Source organism: Mirounga angustirostris, unplaced genomic scaffold, assembly GCF_029215605.1.
Source record: "Mirounga angustirostris isolate CCGP_5_RB_7025 unplaced genomic scaffold, mMirAng1.0.hap1 SCAF_7, whole genome shotgun sequence".
Taxonomy (NCBI): domain Eukaryota; kingdom Metazoa; phylum Chordata; class Mammalia; order Carnivora; family Phocidae; genus Mirounga; species Mirounga angustirostris.
Window position 1 is genome coordinate 145790408 of NW_026991715.1, and position 13815 is coordinate 145804222.

Consider the following 13815-nt stretch of genomic DNA (forward strand, 5'->3'; position numbering starts at 1 on the left):
GAGAATGAAAATATGACAGTAGAAAGAAAAACTTCCATGACAAGTTTGAAAGATGATGGAAGGAAGAGAAAGGCATCAAGGAAATTAATTTTTTATTTTTTTATTTTTTTTAAAGATTTTTATTTATTTATTTGACAGAGAGAAACACAGCGAGAGAGGGAACACAAGCAGGAGGAGCGGGGGAGGGAGAAGCAGGCTTCCAGCTGAGCAGGGAGCCTGATGCGGGGCTCGATCCCAGGACCCTGGGATCATGACCTGAGCCGAAGGCAGACGCTTAACGACTGAGCCACCCAGGCGCCCCAAGGAAATTAATTTTTTTTAAAAAGAGCTAATTCCGTCAGGTGGATATTGTGTTATAGCAATATGGAGGCAAATACCAGAAGAAAGAAATAAAAGAGTTGGAAATGGTTGGGGCGCCTGGGTGGCTCAGTCGGTTAAGCGTCTGCCTTCGGCTCAGGTCATGATCCCAGCGTCCTGGGATTGAGCCCTGCCTCGGGTTCCCTGCTCAGCGGGGAGTCTGCTTCTCCCTCTCCCACCTACTGTTCCCCCAGCTTGTGCTCTCTTGCTCTCTCTGTCAAATAAATAAACAAAATCTTAAAAAAAAAAAAAAAAGAGTTGGAAATGGCTGCGTTTGGAAGCTGAAATCTACTGTGAGGCAGGGACTCTTCCCTATGTTGTCACGAGTCTTATAGAACCATTTTGCTTTAAATATTGTACATATAGTACTTTAACAAAAATGAATTTTTAAAAAATTAATTTTAAACTACATGTATATAAACACATGTGCGTCCGTGCATATGTGTGTGTATACATATGTTTATAAAAGCATCATTAGAATTCATGAAGAATAAAATGAGAAAGTCCAACATGCCTAGAAAATAGTTTCAGAAGAAGAAATAGAGAAAATGGGGCAGATATAACATTTTAAAAGATACTAGGTAAGAACTTGGAGTTTTTAGAGAAATTCATGCCGTTTGGATTAAAAAAGCTCTCCAACTCTGCAGCAAGATAAAGCCAAGTGCACATATTGTAAAAGATTGCTTTCCCTGTGTTCTGTATTTTACTTAATCGTGAGCTTGTCTCCCGTGGGACTCGCACCTTCTCTGGGTTGTGGAAATGTCCCTGCAGAGTGGTTTAGCCTTTGTTTTGCTGAGAATCCCAAAGGTTTGCTGCCCTGGCGTGTTTTAAACTAATCTCTTGGCTTGGGATTCCTCAACCACATGAATAGTGTATGTTTGGACGCTGTGTCAGGCCACTTTATGGAAAAGATTTACTTTCTCTTGGGAGGCCTATAATTTTTTCCATTCCCCACGCAGACGCCCAGGCTCGGTTTCAAAATTGAAGGAGTGAGTAACTATGGAAAATATTGTTGAAATTTGTGGAAAGGTCAAGTAAGAGGAGTCTTGAGACCGTCGGCTTACCAGATCTAGATTATTGTTGAACTTGTCCGGCAGACGCCTGCACATACAGAAACTCTAACATAATATAATATATGATATAATATACAGACGGTTTGAAAGGAAAGGAATGGAAAAGACACACCAAGCTAAAAATAAGGAAAAGGAAGTTGGCATGGCAATGATGATATCAGAAAAGTAGCCTTAAGGTGGACTTCTGTCCTGAAGGCACTGATCGCCCAGGAGCCCCAGGAGATGGGAACGTCCTCCATTTATAATCCAGCAAGTGTTTGCAGTGGCTGCCTGACCAGCCTGCCCCTCACTCCCAGCCGGGTCTCTCTTCCTTCTCCCCTCTGTCCGCAATGCTGACGTCTGTTTCTGCGTGCACCACTCGCCTGAAACCCCACACCAATGCCTCAGTGCTATTAAATACAACAGCCTATGGACTCTGAGAAACAAACTGAGGGTCCTAGAGGGGAGGGGGGTGGGAGGATGGGTTAGCCTGGTGATGGGTATTAAAGAGGGCACATTCTGCATGGAGCACTGGGTGTTATGCACAAACAATGAATCATGGAACACACATCAAAAACGAATGATGCAATGTATGGTGATTAACATAACATAATAAAATAAAATTTAAAAAAAAGAACTATAAATACTACAGCCATTCTTCCCTCCTTATCTCGTCTGTCCTGGAGGCAGGGTTTGGCCATCATCTTCCTCTGTCTTCCATGGGCTTTGGCGCCTCCACTCTCTTCCCAGTTTTCTCCCTAGCTCTCTTCAGTCTGTTTCCTTCAATCCTTTTCTTCTGCGGGCCTCTTCAAAATGTTGCTCAGCCGCCTTCCCTGGAGCCCTCTGTGCTCATGGGAGGAATTCCGTACAAACCCAGGGCTTCCGTGAGCGCTGAATGCTGGGGTCTCCCAAACCTGGATGTCTGTCCGGGACTCACCAATAAAACCCTCTTTGTGGATGTTTTAGCAAGTATTCAAACTGACTACATTGTTTGTGTCCCCCAGCCAAGTTCCCACACCCTCCTCCCTAGTCCTCGGGGTCCACCCAGCCCCCAAACTGCTCTCTTTTCTGTTCTCAGTTGGAAATGTCCTACCTTCCTCCTAGAGACACATAAAATGAGGGACCTGGGCGTTCCTCAGACTGCTTCTTCATCAACACACATCCAAGCCAGGGGATCAGATCCTTACAATCTACCTAGTTATAGCTCTTACAAATAATATATAATACAAATAAACAAATAATATTAAAAATAGAAAATACGAAAGCCCAACAGAATATCATTATTAATTAAAAATTTTTAAAGAGGAGGGAGAGGGGCTTTCATTAATAAATATTAAAACATATTTTAAAGCTATAATAATTGAAAAGCATTGTATGGTGCAAGAAGTAAACAGATGAGTGGAAAAGGAGAGGTAAACGTGAAACAAATCCTGGAAATATACAAAGGCTATTGATTTTTCAATAAACGGAACTAGAAGAAAATCAGGTACAGAAACCCACATACGAAAATAGGTTGCTGATGTCTTCAAGAATTAAATATGCAAGAGACAAGAAACTCAAGAAAATATGGGAGAAAAATTAGTCTGCATGAAGAATCGTTTTCTCGTCAACGAAAAAGCAATTGAAGAAGTTTCAACAACACAATCCACAGATTTGATGTCATAAAACTGTAAACCCAGCATGTCAGGAACTCAATAATATAATTCACACATAAACAATAAGCTGGTTTTTTAATAAGTAGGAGCCAAAGGCCAAAATACATCCGAGCTCTACGTTGAAAAGACCTGCCTGTGGGCATCTTGCCGTGGTGGGATCCCTCAGCCTATTCGCCCCTGGCCCCGGGTGGCATTAGCCTCACGGTCTCCAAACTAAATGCACAGACTGCCCTGCGGAGAGCAAGCCCAGAAGAGAGATTGTCCTAATAAAGCTGAGCCGGTTTCCCTTGGGGATTATTTCATCCTTTCATCACTGAAATGTTGAAGAACTTTCACACTGGCTTCTGGATCAACGTTTAAAACTTCTCAGCCTTAAGAAAAATACAATTAAAATAGCAAACCAGGGTCTTCTTTACTGAAAGCTGGCATAGTACCCATGACCCCTCCCTCTGCCTCGGGCCACCTGCAGGTAGGGTCAGTGGTTCCATAACCGCTCTGGACTCCCTCCCCACCTCATCCCCACGCCCCTGTCTCAATGCCAGTGCCCCTCACCTTTGTCCCTGGCTCCGCAAGCCTTTCTCCTGCCTCCCCCCATTGCTGACAGGAGCCCCGTTAATGTGCACTGGGCACTATTACCAAGTTCATGGACAGCATAGGGATTAAGAGCGTGGAGTCCGGAATAGAATGTGAGAGCTCGAATCCTGGATCTACCTCTTACCAGCTGCTACCGAACCCCCTGTGCCTCAGTTGGCCCATCTGTGAACCAGGGGAAAAAATAGTGCCTGCTTGGTGAAGTCGTCATGTGGGTTAAATGAGCACATACTTGTAAGGTTATCAGAGGGGGGCCTGTCACAGAGCATGCCATCGCCACATGATATATGTCGGTTTCTATGTTAGCCATCGCTGATTCTTATAGTGCAACCGGGACAACATCAACCCTCTGGTCCAATTTAACCTCCCCGGTCCTGCACCCAAGCCTTCACCGTCTGCCCTCCCTTCTGGCCCTAACCCCCCAAATTCCCACACAAGTACATCTTCAGCCTCAGAGAATTGCCCTGCCAAGGGCCTTGTCCTTAAAAACAGGTTCCAAAAAGCATATATTCCTAAATCCATCGGTCTCCGGGAGCTGGGTGGCCCGGGCATATGGCTGCCAGTGCCACCAGCCAAAGGCCAGCAAAGCAGAGGCATTTCTTTCTGGATTCAACTCTGTCCATTCTATAAAAATTCCAGAGTGGAAAGCTCACACTTGGGGCACCTGAGGCTCCCTGAGGACATCTAGCTCTTTCTTACCCTCAGATCTTCCTGAGCGCTGTGCCCTGGCCCAAAGTGCCCTCTCCCCTCACTCAGATAATTCACACATAGACAATGTTCCTATGGTTCATTGTTTATGCCGTGTTAGTGTTTATTTTTTATGTTATGTCACTGTTATCTGATTCAAGCAAGGAGCACATTTTTTAGAAGCTTCCCTAATTCCTCCATTCATTCACTTACCTATTCACCAGTTAGTGAGATCCTGTGCTAGATCCTGAGGACAGGGAGGGGAAAGAGGCAATCCTCGCCTTCAGAGGTTTCCAAGCTGACTGGACTGCTCCCTCCCTTAGGGGTACTGGAAGCAGAATTTAAGGGTCTGTCTGCCCTACCAAGCTGTGAGTGCCTGCAGGCATCGACACAGGCCCTACTTGATTTTACCAACATACATCTAGTTATCCTAGTTAAGTTATGTAGCACCAACACATGACAGTCCCTCTGTTTTACGTGCAGTATTTTATTTAGCCCTGGTGACAATCCTATGCAATAGGCACTATTATGATACCCATTTTACAGATGAGGCAACTGAGTCACAGAGCAGTTGGTCAACCTACTTAGGAAGACAGAGGATATAGATCCAGGGCTTGAATCTAAGTCTTACCAGTCCATCTAGACCAGGGTGTCTCAGCCTCAGCACGACTGGCATTTTGAGCTGGATCCTGCTTTGTTGTGGGGGCTGTCCTGGGCACTGTGGGATTTAACAGCATCCCTGTCCTTGGACCCCCAGATGCCAGTGGCACCACCGCCCAATCATGGCAGGAATGTCTCCAGACATTGCCAAACGTCCACCGAGGGTAGAGGGGGCAAAAAAAATCCCCTTGCTTGAGAACCACTGCTCTGGAATATTTTCCTGTATCCCCAAACTAAAGACTGCAGCCGTCTCCTTGAATCCATGAAAGAGCCATCAAGAAACGGGCTCAGGGGTGAGAACCATGGCTCTGCAGTCTCCACAGGACTCCGAGTCTCTCTCCACCTCCATCCTGTAGGCTTTAAAAGGAAAGTGGATCAGATATCATCCGATGATTCTACCAACTCTGAAATCATGTGGTGTTCTTACAACATGGAAATAATGTTGAGGGTGGAGATCCAGAAGCGGTGTGTGTCTCTGAGGCACGAATTGCAGCTGCCTACTCCACCGTGCCCCTGGTTTGATGGACGCATCAAAATGGCCCCATAATGGGAACCTCCGGAACAAATGGTCAGTGAAGCAGCTTGTTCATCCTCTCATTTGTAATCCGGTGAATTGGACAGCTACTCCATAGCACTCTATGAATTTACTCAATATACTGCAACACCCAAAGGAATAGAGAGCAATAAACAGTATTATAGCACTCAATTATACTCGGAGAAGGTAGAGGATAACTAGAGAATTCTAAAACAGAACCGTTCTCCTTTGCCTGAAATGATGCGCTATCTCATTTTTTTAACAATATGAATTCTCTAAAATAAAATCTGTGTTAAATTTAACTGTTTTTCCACAGAGCTTTGAGGTTCTCAGAGTATGAACAGGTAGGATCCTGTGATGCAGTGTCGAGTATTTGCACAGCACTTTATAATGTGTGACCCTGTTTTGTTACCCACATTTTATTTTCCCAACTCTGTGAGTTGAACAGAGCTATCTGAGCTATTGTCATTCCTTGATGAAGAGCCTGAGGCCCAGAGAGTGCCTCAGGTCACATGGTAAAACAGTGCCAAGGGGACAGCCACCTGTGACCCCAGACAGAGGCATCCATCACTTGACAAAGAGCGTGCGTTGACCTGAGAGAGGGTCTTCTCTGTGTGCTCCATGGTGCCCAGGTCTGCATTCATTCGATGCCTGATTTCGAGATTGCTACTCAACAGAGACAGGGTTGGATGGTGGGGAAGTGGTGAATTCCAGCTGAATCTGAACAATGAGACCTAACAGAGCACCTTAGAAAAAAGAAAGAGGGGGGAGATGGGGAAGATAGGCAGAACACAATTGTCCAGACAAAATCAGAATTAAAAAAAAAAAAAAAACTGGCTACAACAAATATCTGCCAATTATCAAATCTAGACCAGAATGACAACATTGACAATGTGAAAGTTTGCAAATAGGGCCACAGTAAGCCCCCAGCAAACTTGCAGATGCAGGGTCCTGGGGAGAATTCTCAGGAAGAAGTAGCTGGGGGACAGCTAATAATTCATTGCCCACCACCCTCCCATCCCTCCGAAGGGGCCTCCCCTCTGTGCACAGCTTTGGCAGGGAACGTAGCCCCTGGTGTTCATTTTGCCCTCGGACACTGGAAACGACATATTGCTGTGAAAAGAGCACAGGACTGCAAATCGAGATTGCTGCTCCTTGATGTATTTTGCCATTGACCATCCTGACGACGCTCGGTGAGGCGTTGACCTCTGGGGGTACATGATCCTCGCTTGTGAAATGACTATATTGAACCAGCTGGCCTTTAAGGTCACTTTTTGCCTTAAACGTCAATAAAGCAGGGCAGATGAAGAGAAAAGAGCTAGATCCTTGAAGTTTAACTGAGATCCGTACCATCTCTACCTTTCCTTTTCTCCCCCACTCTGTCCAGGCAGTGCCTTTATTTTCCCCCATTAAAACAGGATAGGATCTGATTCCATTATTTGCACATTGGCATGGCACCTTTTATACCAACCCATGGTCTCCCATTATACTTATATAACAAGGCTTTGCATCTACTCTAGTCCAGACGAATGGAGTTTCAGCTGAAGCAGAGAGTGGAGATTTGATGTGCAACAAGAACATTCTTCCAACACTTGTTAAGCAAGTACTTGGATAACCTGGCTGGAATCAATTCAGAAAGTCTGTGTGGATAGGTCAAAAGAGGAAATGTGGAAGACTGCCCTTTCTTCCTACCTCCTTACCCTTCTGTTCTCTTAATCCCCCTTCCTTCCCAAAGGCTTAAGAGGATAGGACATATGGGTAAAGTTCTGGACATGTGAAGAATCTTGTTGTCCTTGGACCCTGAACCTGCCATCATCCCTGGGGTCCACCCGTCTGGGAGACTCCGTGTGCTTTTCCACACACGCAGGAGCTAGATGTGTGTAGAATATTCTCCTGCAGACAAGTAAACTTGCTGCAAGGTAAATCTAAAACACTACACCTATGAGACATTTGGGCTTTGTGATAACTAGGAACAAACAGTAAGAAGTCCATTAGTTTAGTTGTATGAGTTTTGGTTAGTCTGGGGCTTCTCACTTTGCTGGCACTCTCTTTCCCAGTGGACATGCACTCCTACACCCCCAAACACACTCAGGGGATTTACCTCCATGCAGCAAGGCATGTCCTTCTCCTGGACATCTTCTCCATGAGATGATCCAGGTTCTGCCTGCAAGTCCCATCCTTCACCTGCCCAGATCTCCAGAACTCTGCCCCCACATCCTTCCTGTCCATCCTCTCGCCTGGAGGGTCCCCCACCAGCAGTGAGTGCGGGCTTTGATTACTAGATGAAGAAGAAGAAAACAAGAAAGCTCAAGAGAGAGAAGAGAAGACCCCAAACATTCAGAGACACAGAGTGTCTCATTTTCTCTGATCCCTCGAAGGCCACTCCACTTCTCAGTTTATTTTGTGTCTCTCATTTTTCTTCTGAATACAGTGGTTAAAAGTAGATGGAGGACGGGGCGCCTGGGTGGCTCAGTTGGTTAAGCGACTGCCTTCGGCTCAGGTCATGATCCTGGAGTTCCAGGATCGAGTCCTGCATCGGGCTCCCTGCTGAGCATGGAGTCTGCTTCTCCCTCTGAGCCTCTCCCCTTTTGTGCACTCTCTCTCTCTCAAATAAATAAATAAAATCTTAAAAAAAAAAAAAGTAAACAGAGGAAATCTCTAAAACAGAAACACATGAGTAAGTAACAAGAGCATGAAACTGAGACTCTAGTGTCTGATGATTCCTGTGAACACTGTCCCTAATCGGTACCCCTTTTAGACACAGGGGCTCAGCCACGCCATGGCATTTAAAGCCCCTCATGTTGTGTATGTTTCTAATGTCCATCTGCACAAGTAGGAAAGAAGAGGGATACAAGTTCATGGCCCAGATCAAGGTAGGTTGATCTGCAAGAAAACCAGAAAGTCAGGAAAAAAAAAAAAGAAGAAGGAAGGAAGCTGAAATTTCAGGAGGAAGTGTTCTTCACCAAAGAGTCAAGCAACTGAGCGTAGAGTCCCTTGTTGTGCCTCATTTTGAGAACTGCAGTGATAAATGTGCCTGTGGATGCTGCAGGTTGTGCGCCCAGATTATCTTGTCAATAAACGGCAAGCAAGACTTCCTCTTAACACTGGTTTCTCCCTCCTGCTAGAAATAGAATGTCTAGTGTACCCGCTCTTATGGCAGGAGAGAAGGGAAAGAGAGAGGAGGAGAAGGTGAATATTCAAGCAACACGGCCCCTCACTGGGACACCGTAAAATGCAGCAAAAATATTGACTCCATGTATTAATCAAGTGGAGGAGCAACCCACGTGCAATTTCCCAAATAAGAGGTAGTTATGGTTACTGCGCTCTGGAAAGCAGGAGTGGAGGGAAAGTGTCCCTTCAGATAACTGCAATGTAAGGCAAACAACAGCTTAATAAGTGGCAGGAGCTCCCTCACAGTTTAAAAACAGATGGGCTTCGCTACCCAAATTTTTAGCCACGCTGCAATTTGGAGAGTCTGTCATCGCCTTTACTGAATCTTTAAAACTCCAAGAAGCTTCAAGAATGATAAAATGTCACTCTGGAAACTTGGGTGCTGTATGTCTCATGTGGCCAGCAGTAGAAAGCCTTGATCACTTTCAAATCATGATACAGAGGACAGACATTTATGTATTTGCAAACTTTGAACAGGATTTTGGCTAAAGTACTTTTAGAATCGTTTTTGGTTTTTGCCATCCAGTATCTAGGATGCTAACAAGCGGGTTACCATTCCAAGGTTAGACCCATGAATCATATGTGTGTGCATGTCCGTGTGCGTGTGTGTATGTATTCCCAGTGTGAAATGTAGATTTCCTTCCTGCCAAAGATAGGGTGAGCACCTCGTCCCAGTATGTTCAGAACTTTCCCAGTTTTAGCACTGGGAAGTTCCAGTTTCCTGGGAAATCTCTCAATCCTAGGCAAACCAGGACAGACAGTCACCCTAGCCACAGGAGCCTTTGGCTCAACCCTTCCAGATGCTACGATAAGTGGTAGTAGAGTCTTTTTTCCTTTTCTTTTTCCGACTTTATGGAGATACAATAGACATAAGTATTGATTCGATACATTTATACATGGCAATGTGATTACCACCGCAGCGAGAGCTAACACCTCTATCCTGTCACATAATTGCTAGTTCTTTTTTGTGGTCAGAACATCTAAGATCTACTCTCTTAGTAACTTTCAAATATATAAATATAGTATTCCCATCTACAATCACAATGCTGTGCATTAGATCTTCAGAGCTTATTCATCTTCTAACTGAAAGTTTGTACTTTTTGGCCAATGTCTCCCCATTTCCGCCACCCCTGGTAGCCACCATTTCGACTCTCTGTTTCTATAAGTTTGGCTTTTTAAAATTCCATAGGTAAGTGGTGCTACACAATAATTATCTTTCTCTGGCTTATTTCACTTTGCATAATGCCCTCTAAGACCATCCACATTGCCCTCAAAAAATTAAAAATAGAACGACCATATGATCCAGCAATCCCACTTCTGGGTATACCCCAAAGGAAGTGAAGACAGGGTCTCGAAGAGGTATCTACACCTCCATGTCTATCACAGCATCACTCACAATAGAGCTTTTTTTCTTGATATAAGTCTGTGGCACCTTAAGGAAGCCATGGAAACCCACTCATCCCCTGATCCTGACGTAAGAACTTTGCTTACTTTCCATTTGGAACTGGAAGCCAAACCATTGAAGACAGAGGACCTTGTCCGTAAACCAGTCCCACAAACAAACTTGGAATTAACAAGACCTCCAAGTGTTCTTTCATCACAGGCCCTGTAGGATGTTTAAGAGGGGTGACCATAGCATTTTTTTTAAAAGGTGGAAGCAGACCTGGCTAGTTTAGGAGACCTAGGTTCTTGTCCTGGTGCTGCTCTGATGGACTGCATAACCTTGAGAAAGGAACTTCATCTATGTGGTTTACCAGCCAACTGGTTGACCAGCCAACTGGTAGGTTGGGCTGGGGTTCTTTTCCCAAGGGTCCAACTCTCTGTATTATCCCCTCCCAGCTGCATGCTGTTAACCCTGCTCCTCTCCAATAACCTTCATAAGCTTGTGTGTCTCAGATACTGGGCAACATGAGTCAATAATATAGAGCTTCAATAGGACATTTTTCTTCAAGCTACCGATACGATAAGGTTAGTGAACAACAGTTTTCTAGAACATTTACTTCCTGATAGGATTAACATCTCTCCCCAAACTCTGAAACACTTTTAGAATTTCTACCATAGGGAATCAAGTTACTAAATGACACTACACCTTTATGTTTAATTACTAATGAAAAGAAAACAATACGGCATCATTTAACCAAACCAATAGATAAGATGCCTTTATGGGATAGAAGAAACTATGTTACAGTTTTAACCTGTCTCCTTTAAATAGAGAGATCTCACGTATTTTTATCAAAATGCTGTGCACTTCTTCCCATTAACACGTGATTCTCGTTTTTGGTTGTTATTCCCATAATGGCATTTATTTTAAAAATAAGATCTTTTCATACCCACGCAGCCATGATAAGATAATAAGACAACAATGTATCCATTGTGGCTCATTATGAAAGTTGCAGAGCCTAACACAACAAAGCTTTGTCCTAGACTTAAAGGAACAAATTTGTCTCCCTCATCTTCACCTTTTAACCCTGTAAGGCACTGTCAACAAGCCCAATTCTTTATATGATCACACTTTTTTTGTTAAAGGAGGAGTAGGTCAGTAAAAATTAATTAAAAGAGTTGCTTGAGCAGAAAAAAGAAATTTACCGAACAATTTCCCACTTCTTGGTGAAAAGCTCATCTCAGGTAATAGTGTCTCCTGAGCAAGTGGCTTTATTTCTGATTTAACAGTAGGATATTTCTTAGCTCCCTCATCCCGTCTGCATCCATTTCACAATGACTGAACAAATGCAATTAGCCTGCAGTGAGCCAAGTAATGGTTTTCTTAAAGGACTGGGAACACTTTCTTAGACTAATATGTACAGACGTCTGCCGCAGCTTCTTCCAGACAGGCTCCCATTAGCAGCAACCACATGTTTCTCCAAACGTCCGCCCTGGTGCATTTTTTTACAGGAAAACAATGCCCGGGCATTGAAGAGCTAGATGAGAGTGTGAATGGGGAGAGGAGGCTCACTGCCTTTTCTAGCTTGTGAGCTCTCCCTGGAAAGAAAAGCAACTAACATTCCTGGCATTCCTACTCAACATTGGGTATTGCACGAATGCCTTTTACGTGCATTACACAGCATTCTGGAACTTCAGTTCTATGACAGCAGAGACGTCATCTGTCTTGCTCAGGGCTGTATCCCTAGCACACATGGGAGGCACGCAAAAAATATTTGTTTGGGGAAGCAACCTGAAGACCCCGAGGAGTCATCTCCATCCTCGGATGGAGGAGAATCCAAGGTATTTTCTCCCTGCTGGGTGGTCCTAGAAACCAACTGGCTTCTCAGGAGTCCTCATAACCTGGGAATCTCCTGGAAACCGGAAGAAATACTTTCAGAGTTAGGGAAACATGGAAACATGTTTAGGAGTACATTTTATTCAATGCCGAGTCCATAAGTGGATAGTCCATGAAGGACCACTTATGGATAAAAGTATTTGAATGAGACTATTAATCTACTCTAGGAATGACTAATTAAACTGAACTAATTAAATTAGCTAACACTAATCTCCAGAATAACTGGGTCGTCTAGTATTCTTCAGCTATAGTTCTTCAATATGTCTTTAATAACAAATACTTGAGAGTCTACTATGGGTGTAAAAGGCACTGTCCTAGGGACAGTGGGAATTCCAAGCTGAAGCAGACGTAGCTACATTTGATCAGCTGGCCAGCATTAAGACTCCTGCATTCCAAGGGTACCTGGGTGGCTCAGTTGGTTGAGCCTCCAACTCTTGATTTCGGCTCAGGTCCTGATCTCAGGGTGCTAGGATCAGCAGGGAGTCTGCTTATTGCACTCTCCTTTTCCCCCTGCCCCCTCCCCACTCTCTCTCTCTCTCTCTCTCTGAAATAAATAAATAAATAAATAAATAAATAAATAAATAAATAAATCTTTAAAAAAAAAAAAGACTCCTGCATTCCAGCCCACTGATAACCATATTTCAACAAATCTAAGAAACGTTGATTGTAAGACACATTCTCATTTCAGAGATGGTATTTTTAACTCTTCCTGCACTTAGTCCTGCTCTGTCTGTCTTCTATCACCACACTGTCACTGACTCACACAGAGGAACAGGATAGGAAATCTGAAAGTGCTTGCTGGTTCAGGGCAGACCTGGAGCTCTTCTCACTGGAAAGTATGATATAGTGTGAACCCCATTAAACTCTTCATACCAAGCCTCAGTATCCTTCTATTACCACAATCTACTATATCACTTTCATTTGAATACACAGTTTGCACATGCACACAATTTAATTTAAATTGGAATTGACAGTAAAAATACATTTTTAATGACAAAGGGAAGTGATATGAGAATTGAAAAAAAACAGATTCTTATGCTTCTACACTCTTTGGTAGATCCATATTTAAATTCAATTGCTACACATTAAAAAATCCAATTTTTTCATAATCAGTGCAAAACTATTTGGCAGGCTCGATTCTGCATGCTTCAAGTGTATTTCCAACTAGTTACTCTAACATTCATATCTTCAGACTTATTTCAAAACCTGAAACCAATATTGCTTATGTTTTTGGAGCTAAGAAGAACTTGCCTAAACAACTTACTTTAAAAAAAAAAAAAAGCTAAGGGAGCCTGGGTGGCTCAGTCAATTAAGCACCTGCCTTCGGCTCAGGTCATGATCCCAGGGTCCTGGGATTGAGCCGTGCATGAGCCTGTTTCTCCCTCTCCCTCTGCCAGCCACTCCCTCTGCTTGTGCGCGCTCTCTCTCTCTGTCAAATAAATAAATAAAATCTTTTTAAAAATTAAAAGTAATTGTAAGAAATCATTTCTATCTTTTTTTGGTTTGGGGGAGGAGGAATGAAAATTTACCATTGCTAAGTAGATTTTCCCGTACAAAATAAATCAGGACTTCCTTATTGTAATGACTTCTAATACTGAATCTTGGAGATTTCTAACATATGGAAACTTGATCGGTAAAGAAAGCAAAGTTCCCTGGAAGACTCCCTCTTTTGTAAACTTACCATAGCAAAGACATTCAAATAAGGAAGCAAAGGGCATAAGTATGAATCCCCTGAACCATCAGCTTCTCAAAGGGAAGGGATGGACACCAAGTTTCAAAACAGTTGGCAAGTAACAGGCTCTTAATAAATGTTTATTCATTGAATGGATA

At 43.5% G+C, this 13815-nt stretch overlaps 1 long non-coding RNA gene across 3 annotated transcripts in view; it reads right to left on the minus strand.

Moving 5' to 3' along the window:
- Positions 1-595: 595 nt before the first annotated feature.
- LOC123834328 (uncharacterized) overlaps positions 596-13815 on the minus strand; it is a 62858-nt gene continuing 49638 nt past the window's right edge. Inside the window, exons 8-9 of one of the 3 annotated variants that reach the window (XR_010413360.1) lie at positions 4974-6283; positions 596-3435 (exon numbers count right to left, since the gene is read on the minus strand). This is a non-coding gene — a long non-coding RNA (uncharacterized LOC123834328). Of the gene's footprint in view, positions 3436-3501; positions 6284-13815 lie in introns of those variants that run through there. The other 2 variants (XR_010413358.1, XR_010413359.1) reach the window with 2 other exon arrangements.